The following is a 10,286-nucleotide window of genomic DNA, read 5'->3' as shown; positions in this document are numbered from 1 at the left end:
CATCTAGTAGTACATGCTCTCACCTAAGTGGTGAGTGTGTGTGGGGGGTGGTTAGGGTCCCCCCACTAAGCAATTGTGTGTTCCATGTTAGGATGGAGAAGGCATTGGGATGGGTAGCATTCAGATTGTGTAAGATGGGTCATGGGGTAAGATGAGGCACCTTGATCTGGTTGAAGAACAGGGGCACATTAGGAGAGATAAAGGCTCCCCTGGACCTGGTAGAGCAGTGGGGGTCAGGTTTTGAGCGGTATGCCTCCGGGATCTGGTAGCCCACCTTTGTGTACAAAGTGGGTGAAGGGGGAACATAGGGATCCTCCCACTGTCTAGTCTTTCAGAGTATGTGAACCAGGTTAGAGGTAAGACAGATTCTCTGGGATCTGATAGTGTATTCTACCTATCGAAGAAAGTTTTGGGAGTTAGGCAGCAATAGGTGGGATTAGAATCACCTTTCTGATTGATGCCTAATTGTTAAAAGTACATTTTTATGGCCTGAGAAATGGTTGAAAGTATGTATAAACTCTTGCTTACTGGTGTCAGTAGCTTTCCTTGTGTGTGTCCCCCTTTATTTCCCAAGCTTCTGCCCCCAGGAGAGTAGATGGTCTCCTGGAAGCTTGTGTTGTCATGTCTGTGTAGAAATATCTATGGTCTGTGTTTCTGAAAAAAGTATCTGAATGTAACTGTAGAACTTGTGGTTAAAAGATAAAGAATTAAAAGTGATTTTGTCATTTGAAGGCCCAGGAGCCAATTTATTGTATACAGTGTATAATAATGTGTATTTAGTGTTGAAATGTGGTACATATTTGAATTGTGAATGTTCACATGGTCTCAGAAAAATTCCTCTGATGTTCAGTGCTTTCACTGTATGATGATGTCTTGTTAATTGGCAAGTTGAAGGTGTCATTCATTCTCTTTGGCCTTTGATGCCCATTATCAAGGGAGACATATGATCCCTAGCAAGCTTCAGGGCATATTTGCCAGTTATATTTGAAATAATATGAGTACAACTGATCTGATGTCTTTCACAAACTAATATATTCTATGTTCCCAAGAGAATACTTGTAGCTCTTATAGACTGCTATAAAACTTGGCCTGTTTGTCTTAGAGTAAAAGAGGAAAAAGTATGTGGGGCTTTGGCTGACCTGCTATTGGCAGATTGACTCCATGGAATTTAAAACTCTGTCTCCTGGAGGCTGCTAAGGTCAACATACCCATTTGGAAAAATACAAGCGTGAAGCCACAGGTTTACTAGTGAAGTATGGAACAGGACCCAAAGAGCAATAAGAGACCTTATTAATAAAGTGTTTGGTAAAAAGGGGCATTTGGTTACATGGAAATGTACTGAAGTCCAGCCCTACAGTTAGTGAGAAAGAAGTGATGGTAGGGAATGTGTTTGGGCAAACTCCCAATGAGACGATAGAGGCTTCCTCCTTGACTAGTAGATGAGGGGGTCCTACCAGTTATGCTGGATGATAATGAGTGGAGATCGTCCCATGCTCGCTGACTAACCCCATATTCAACCCACTCTGGCCAGGACCACTTTGCTGACAGGAAGAGGACTAAGAAGACCTAGACCCTCTTGCTGAGATCTGTGCTGTTTGGACTGATGTGTATCTAACACATTCAACACCACTGTTCTACCCAGAACTTTGTCCTTTCAAGAACAAAAGAGGTCTAAGGAATGGTTGAGGCCTTTCCTTTTCTACCTGGAAGTGGAGGCTTTATACTCTGGTCAGGTATGTTGGGGACTTGATGACTCTCAAAGTTGTCAACCTTTTTAGCTCTAATGTACACTGGGGTAAAAGTCACTGTGGTTCCTATAGATCCATGGACACAGTCAGAATTTACTTTGGATGTGCAAATACCTCTCATATTGGACTGTGGACTGATGTGAGTTTATGGGCGGGCTCCTCTGGGCCAATACACAGGCAAGTTGCTGTAACTGATACTGCTGAGTGTACAGTAGGAAGAGTTGTGTTAACTATGTGCTATCTTTTTCTTTGTTGTAAGGGATATTCTCAATGGGGAAATGCCATAATAGAATAGTGGTAGTGGAGCATTAATACAACTGGGAACCCGCTAGGCTTCCCAGCCTAGAAGCATTGCTAAAGCAGTATAAGATACCAAGTTGGGAGAGCATGTGAAAGGAACGCCCTTGACTGATCAAAAAACCATATAATAATTGAAGTCTCACTGTGTCATACTATGAGCTCAATGTGGCAGTAGTCCTCCTTGTTTCTCTACTTCCAGATATCACGATGGTCATGGTTCCATTGTGCTGAATGAATGGCCTGGTACACAGCAATGGACATGCTAATACTTTCTTCAGATCCCATTGTATCCCTGTGTTAAGAGCATAATTGGCTTCATGGGGCTGTGATTACAATATATGTTCACTTTGATGCCCCACTGTGACCTATACTTTCCTGTGATTTCTCACTGGTGGATGGGCCGAGACCTAGGAGAGACTGAATTCGCAGCAGATGTGTCCAGGTACCATTGTATGATGATATTATTCTGATTGGAAGGACTAAGGATAGCATATTGTCTGTGTTAGATAAATGGTCCTGTATCTGAGTAACCAGCACTGGAAGATTAACCCTGACAAGAATCACTAGCCAGAACCCAGATATAGTCCTGGTGAAACATGTGAGTTGATGCCCTGAGTATAATCCTTGAGTCTGTTCAAGAAAAACTGATGGCCTTAAGAACACCAGAAAACCAAGAGTATATGATAAGCTCGATAATATTGGATGGACTTCATACCTCACATGGGGATCCTGCTCAGCCTATTACATAAGATTACTCAAAAGTCATTTGAGTTGACCAATACCCTGCCTTCAATACAACTTCGATCCAACAAACTGTTACAGACCCTTGTTCCACTCATGCCAGTACTCGTGCAACACCATTAATGCCTGGTTTACTCATTCCTTTGATATACAACTTTCACTTACAAACGGATGTTCCTTGGATAATACCTACTTTGCTGGTTTCCACTGGCCATGGAGACAGTAGATACCTTTACAAAGAATGGCACTGACATCCTCATACCCATGGCAAGTGGAATAATATGCCAGGACTCTTATTTGAACTCTGTTTTATATTTGCATTAAATGACCACATCGGGTCATATTTTGATGCTACTTTCAGAAGAAAAGATACCCAGAAGTGAGAGGCTTGAAGGGACTCCTGCTGAGCTTTTATGCCCCATATTAATCTCCAGCATCAGGAGCTATTGAAAGGTGGTCTGGATTCTTCGAGGAGAGACTGAATAAGTGACCAATTTATACTAAGGTCCCAGTGTAGCATAGACTAAGAAAGCAAATTTTGGTTCTAAAGGTGGCATTTCCCCAGCTGGTACCTCCCGTTTTAATAGAATGTTTAATTATGAGGTATAGGAGGGGTGAAGGATGCCCAGAGTCAAAATGGGGTGGAAATACCTACAATACTGACAATTCCTTCTAAAATCTCTTTCCTCCTTTTTCTACCTGAATGTTTTATATCCCAGATGTGGGTGGTGGGCTAAAGTCTGCTTAACCACTTTTTGGTCAAAGTTTTCTCAAGATAGCTGAGAACCACACTTAAAAATTTTGAGTATTTGGAATGTTTTGTCTTTTGTACCCTCTTACATTCTAAGATACATTGTTTTCAATATCCTGTTTGAGGAAGGCTTTCAGGGATGTGTCTGATCCACAGCACCTTTATTCTTTATTCTTTATTAATTCAATTGGATGAATTAATTTTCCCATTTTACTTATTTAAAAAGTGAAAGAAGCCTGTATCACATTATCCCATCATTCTTATTGGTGGGGTGCCTGCAGACCCCACTGTATGTATATATGGCTGCTTTATATTCTCTCTGGGGCAAAGCCTTCTCTTTGTTCTCAGAGAGAATTGTTGTATTATTTCTGCTAAAACTTATCCGTCCACTTTAAAGCTGGAGAATTTACATTAGTGGGAATTCTCTGGAGGCCTCTTTTCTGTTGTCGATGGCTCCTTAAAAAGACTTGGCAGTATTGGGCAGTTGACTACTCCAACTTTAGATACTGATTCAGTCTCTGTACCCAGTGTGTGTAGCCTTTCATTTTAGCAAAAACAAGCTCCCTACATATGTACTCTTTCTTCCAATTGGATTATAATATACCAGAGATCCAGACACCAAGGTAGGAAGTATGAGCTCAAATTTCCCTGAGGTGCTAGTGGAACCTCTGGAGGCACTATGGTCAATGTTGATCTCCTGTATGGACTGTGAGGTCACGGTATCAATTGCTTTTGACAGACGTACTCCTTAGATTTTTAATTTTCTTGTTTTCTGGAGCCTGATGATGTAACAGTGCCTTTTGGGAAAAAGAGGTCAGCCCTTGATGGTTGAAACAGAGCAAGTTGATCGTGAATGGATGGGAGAAGATTCTAGATCTGCTGTATGTTCATTTGGACACATCTAATTTAGGAAAGCATACGTATGAAAGATGAGTATGTGGGAATGCATTCCATTAGGATTCCCTTGCCCAGCTACCCCCAGACACGTTTCCTTCAATTATTGGGCACTTGTCTTTAGTTAGAGAATCTCTGCATTCTGTGTAGCTATCACTCAGCATGATGAATTGGAATCCAGAAGAGTTGGGAAAAAAGAAGAAAAGGGGAATAAAAGGAGAAAAGAGGTGAACTGGGAGAAATCTAGGAATGCCAAGTGGGTTATATTGTGCATGTAATCCAGTATTCCTTCATCCCATACTTTCCTGAGTTGTCAGGGTGCATGTAGATCCTGCCATATACATGACTAATTTCAGGTATTGTTTTCTTTAGTAGCCTCCTTGTTGTACTTGGAGGATCATCTTCAGTATGCACTTCTCTTCCACCCTTCACCCAGCAGTGGGTGATGTGCAGTGACTGCAGATTTTGTTTGGGACCATTAATTTTCAAACTGGTCTAGCACCTCACTTTAGAATATGGGAGTGTTTGATATTTATTGTCTTTGCCTTTGGATCCTGTAATTGTTTATTAAGATTGCCACAACTAAGTACCACAACCTTGGTAGTTAATCAACTGAAATCAAAACCATAATGAGATATCACCTAACCCCAATGAGAATTAAATTTATTGTCTTACAGTTCGGGAGGATAGAAGTGAGAAATCAAAGTATTTTCAGGGATCGTTTCTTCCGAGGTATGTGAGGAAAAGGTATTTTCTAGGACTCTCTCCTTTGTTTGTAGGTGACCATCTTTGTCTTCACATGGTATTCTCCCTATACATATGTCTAAGTCCAAATTTCCTCTTCCTGTGAGTATACTAGTAATATTGGATTAGGACTATAAGAATGACCTCATTTAAATTTGATTATTTTGTAAAGACCCTCTCTACGAAGACAACGTCTGCCAAATTACTTATTTGATAGTGTGTGTTTTGACATCCCATTCAATGCAGGATTTCAGGAATGTACCTTTCCTCTGACTGGCCACTAGATGCAACCTGGCCTCTAGAATTTTGTGATCCTCCTCTTTGGGCTCCCTCTTTTCATTCCAAGGACTTCCCTTGAATGGCTTGATTTTAATGCAATCTTAGGCCACTCACCATGGTAGCATGCACATACGACCTTGTAAACACAATAATCTGCACGTGGTAAGAGTGCAGTTCACTCCAAAACCAGATCTTTTATTGTAACTTCTGAAGGGAGCAGCTTCAGCTCCAGGGTTTTGAGTTCATTGTGTGAGTCAGATACTAATCACTGTATTCACAAACTGTAAGATACTTTTTTTTTTTTTAGTGTTGTAGCTTGGATTTTTTTTTATTTCAGAATATTACAGGGGTACAAATGTTTAGGTTACATATATTGCCTGTGCCCCACCTGAATCAGAGCTACAAGTGTGTCCATCCCCCAAATGGTGCACACCGCATTCATTAGGTGTGAATATATCCATCCCCTCTTCCCCACTCCCACCAGCCCAACACCCGATGAATGTTACTACTGTATGTGCACATAAGTGTCAATCAGTTAATACCAATTTGATGGTGAGTACATGTGGAGCTTGTTTTTCCATTCTAGTGATACTTAAAACTGCGGGAAGTTAGCTACGCTCCCAGGAAAAAAATAGGGTCCCTTAGGCAGGGGTCGTTGCAAAGGATAAGGAAAATAATAGAAAATAGAAAATAATAGAATATAGAAATAAAAGAATACACAGAGACAAAAGTACAGTTTTATAAAGTATAGATTTTATGAAAGGTGGGGGCTCGGGAGACCCCATAGCATTCCCATGAGGTGTGAGGTTCCTAGTAAAGTTTCACATGGGTATTTATTGGTACAGTGATCGGTTGCCAGGGCTAACAGATTTATATAACAGGTAGTTCATTTTAGGTTAAAAGTCTCCCAAAAGGCTTCTAGAGATCCCTTAATTAACTGTGTGTGAGCAAATGGTTACAAAATCTTTCTAAGACAAACTTCTAAGTTCTAAGATAAAGCTATCACTTAGCAGAAAGGCTAAACAGAGATGTAGTGGCTCTATATTTCTTTATCTAGTTATTGTGGATTGAGACAGGTAGTCAGGAGTGAAGCAGGAACTGTCCCTTGGGCTAATTGCTTTTAGCCACAGGTGTCTGTCAGGCAGGGACTCTTTGATCAGCTCTCATCCCATGGCTCCATGCAAACCTGCTTTGTCGTACAAAACAGGCAAAAGCCACAGGTTTGAGACTGCAGTGTCACCTTGGAAAGCAGCTGCCACTGACCTGTGAGATGCCTTCCTGAGGCGGGGCAGCTTTTGATATGCAAACTAACACGTTCACATATTCCTTGAGGGCAAAGCCCTGCAAAACTCCTGAAATCATTTCTGTCTCTATATAGCAATATTAATCTATGAAGCAACATCTCTATGGGGCAACATAAAACAAGCTTTTTAGAGGTGTTTGTCGTTTGCTTGTATCAAGGTAGAATTAAACTTTGTCCCTCCCATTTCAGGGTAAAGAAAAAGTTTGCCAAATTCCCTTTCACAGGTCCACGTGTCCACATGGAGAACATAAAACTTACCTCCACAGGATGTGGATAAAAACCTCTGCAGGAAGTGCAGTTCACTCACTAGCCAGCCCCCAATACACAGAGGACCAATACAGGTACACAGTGTTGTAACTGATACTGCTGAGTATATTGCAGGAAGATTTTTGTTACATGTGTGTAATTCTTCTCTTGATTGTAAGGGATGTACCCAATAGGGAAATGTAACCATTTGAACAGTGTTAGTAGGATGAGTAGACTACCTGTATCCTACCAGGCTACCCTAGGCCAGCATTGCATGTCAGAAAAGAAGTGTGAGAACTAATAGAGGCAGATGTGCTTAAAGAAGGTACACCACATTATAATAGTACTAGTTTGCTAGTGAAAATATTCGAGGTCATTTGACATCTGAACGTGGATTATAACTAGTTGAGTGTGACAGCTGTCTTCTCACTCACTGATTTTTCAGCTATCATAACAATATTAGGAGTCCAGTATACTCTCTGAAAGGCCTTGTGTGCAGTGGTAGACATGCTAGTACTTTCTTCAAATCACGTTGAATCTATGTGATTAGAATCTGTTTGTCTAGACAAATGTGATATGGCAAAGACACTCACACTTACTAGTGGATGGGGTGAGACCTAGCAAAGACTAAAACTGCACCAGAGGTATTCTGGTACCATTACATAGATGACATTGTTCTGATTGTAAAGGTCAAGGACAGCAGACTGTCTTCCTTAGAGAGAGGGTCCAGTTATTAGTAATAGGCTGTAAAAGATTATCCCTGTCAAATATTAAGGAACAACCATCCAAAGAAAGAAATGACACTGAGGTGTTGTTTTCCATCTACAGTACATGTTTAGGTTTATACATAAACAAAACAAAAGATTATAGCATTTTCATGCCACTGAAATCAAGTCATTAATGTAATATCCAATACTGGCTTGTGGTTTTGTTCATGGTGCTTCACTGACACTCCTCCTGGCTATGCCCCATTTTAGAGACTATTACTAGTATGTTACTGGTGCTGGTGGATATTGATAGAGTAAAAAACCAAAAGTAGGGGGTTGTTATATCCTGGCATCCCTTTAATAAAGGGTCAAATGGAAATCCCATGAATTAGTTACTGTGCATGAGCATCCTCGTGTAAGTGGTATAAAAAGGAAAGAATAAGCAGGGCATTATCAGTGTCTCTCTAGAGCTACAGAATATGTGTCTAGTCTCTCTTCAGATATGGCTATCTTAGATGCAAGGATTGGGGCATTTACTCAGGCTTATTTTTTGCTTTAGTATACCAAGTTTCTTGTGTATGTCTGGATTTGGTTCATGTACTTATCACTCACTAAGTGAAAGGCCAATGGGGTATATGGGTTAGTGCAGCTGTGTAACTCCAAAAAACGTGCTTACAGTGGCATGGAAAGGGAATTCTGGTCAATGAGTGTTGTTCTGGGCTGAAGTGCTTGCCCTGGGGAACAAGCACTCAAGTGCTATTGAGGGGCCATGTTGCTTTCAACATCCTGTTCAATACAAACTTTTTCAGATGTGTCTGATTCAATGCATCTTCACTAACTACAGCCTTAAATGTAGGCACTTGAGGCAGTTTGTTTATTCATTTAAACATTTCAAACAGTCCTCTTTCCTAACACAGAGCTCTATGGTCCCTTCAAGAAGGACTGCCTGTGTAGCAGTGTTTCCTCAGGGAAATTTTTGTCCACTGTGCTTTTCTGATACCACCACGGCCTGTACCCCATATGAAGGACTATTACTGGCTTGTTCCAGTGCTGGAGAATATCCATAGAGTAGCAAACCAAAGGGAGGAGTTGTTACATTATGGTATCCCTTTGAATGAAGGGTCAGATAAAAATCCCATAAATTAGGTCTTGTCTATGAGTGTCCTCTTTCAAGTGGAAGTGTTACACCAAGGAAATCATAAATGGGGCATTAATGCTGTCTCAGGGCTCCAGAAAATATCTCCAGTCTCTCTTTATGCATGGCTGTCTTAGGTGCAGGCATTGGGACATTTACTTGGGCTTCTTACTGGCTCTAGTACACCAAGTTTCCTGTGTATGCCTGGATGTGCTTCATTGACTTATCAACCAAGTTCAAGTCCAATGGGGTGTATGATCCAGTACAGCTGTATAACTCTGAAACTGTTTACATTGTGCATGGAAAGGGAATTATGCTCAATCAGTGTTGCTCTGGGCTGGGGTGTTTGCCCTGGAGAACAAGCCCATGAATGCCCCGAGGGGCTGTGTTGCTTTCAACGTCCTGTTCAATACAACTTTTTCACGGAAGGTATCTGATTCAAAGGACCTTCACTTACTACAGCCTTAATTGTAGACACCATGGATATGTTTGTTTATTCATTTACACATTTAAAGCAGTCCTCTGTCCTAAGGCATAGCCCTGTGGTCCCTTCAAGAGGGAACGCCTGGTAATGCCCGTGTACCACTGTTTTCTCAGGGTAGCTTTTGTTCATGGTCCTTCTCTGACACAGCCCCTGCCTATACCTCGTATCAGAGACTGTTAGTGGCTTGTGTTTGGTGCTGGTGTATATTGATAGAGTATCAAGCCAATGGTAGAGGTTTTTCCATCCTGGAATCCCTTTCAAACAAAAATCCCATAAATTAGTTCTTGCCTATTAGCATCCTTGGTTAAGTGGAAGTGCTATATCAAGGAAAGAACACATTGGGCATTATTGGTGTCTCAGGCTACAGGAAATGTGTCCTGTCTCTCTTCAGATTTATCTGTTATAGATGCAGAGATGGGGACATTTACTAAGGCTTCTTGTTGATTTCAGTAGACCATGTTACTTGGTTATGCCTGCATCTCTTTCATTGACTTATCAACCAAGTTAAAGGACAATGGATATGTGGCCTAGTGCAGCTGTGTAACTCCACAGAACGTGTTTACAATGTGACGTGGCCTGTTTCTAGGGGCCGAGGAATGAACACAGAGACAAAGAGACACAGACACACACAAAAACGGTACAAGACTGCAGCCTGTTTGGCAACTGTCCCACCGCAATTTCTTTGTTCCCACACTGTCCCGACTCAACATGTCCCTGTTCGTTGTTTCGTCTACGGCGAGCAGATGTTTGCATCTAAACTCTCTAGCCCCACCTGTTTGCAGGGTTAGGGCACCCTGGCTTGTTTGCAAGGCCACAGGCATGTTCTTGAGAGAAACAACAAGGAACCGTTCCCAGACAAAGTGTCCTCTACAACAATGTGCCTGTAAATGGAATTCTGCTCACTGAGTGCTGTTCTGGGCCGTGGTGCTTGCCCTGGAGTACAAGCCCTCAAAT

The 10,286-nt window shown here is 41.5% G+C and overlaps 1 pseudogene; it reads right to left on the bottom strand.

The window, feature by feature from the left end:
• Positions 1–139: 139 nt before the first annotated feature.
• LOC105819949 overlaps positions 140–10,286 on the bottom strand; it is a 48,617-nt pseudogene continuing 38,470 nt past the window's right edge.

The sequence above is a fragment of the Propithecus coquereli genome, unplaced genomic scaffold (genome assembly GCF_000956105.1).
Source record: "Propithecus coquereli isolate 6110/MARCELLA unplaced genomic scaffold, Pcoq_1.0 Scaffold50, whole genome shotgun sequence".
NCBI classification, from domain to species: Eukaryota; Metazoa; Chordata; class Mammalia; order Primates; family Indriidae; genus Propithecus; species Propithecus coquereli.
This window is presented reverse-complemented; position numbering and strand designations above follow the sequence as displayed.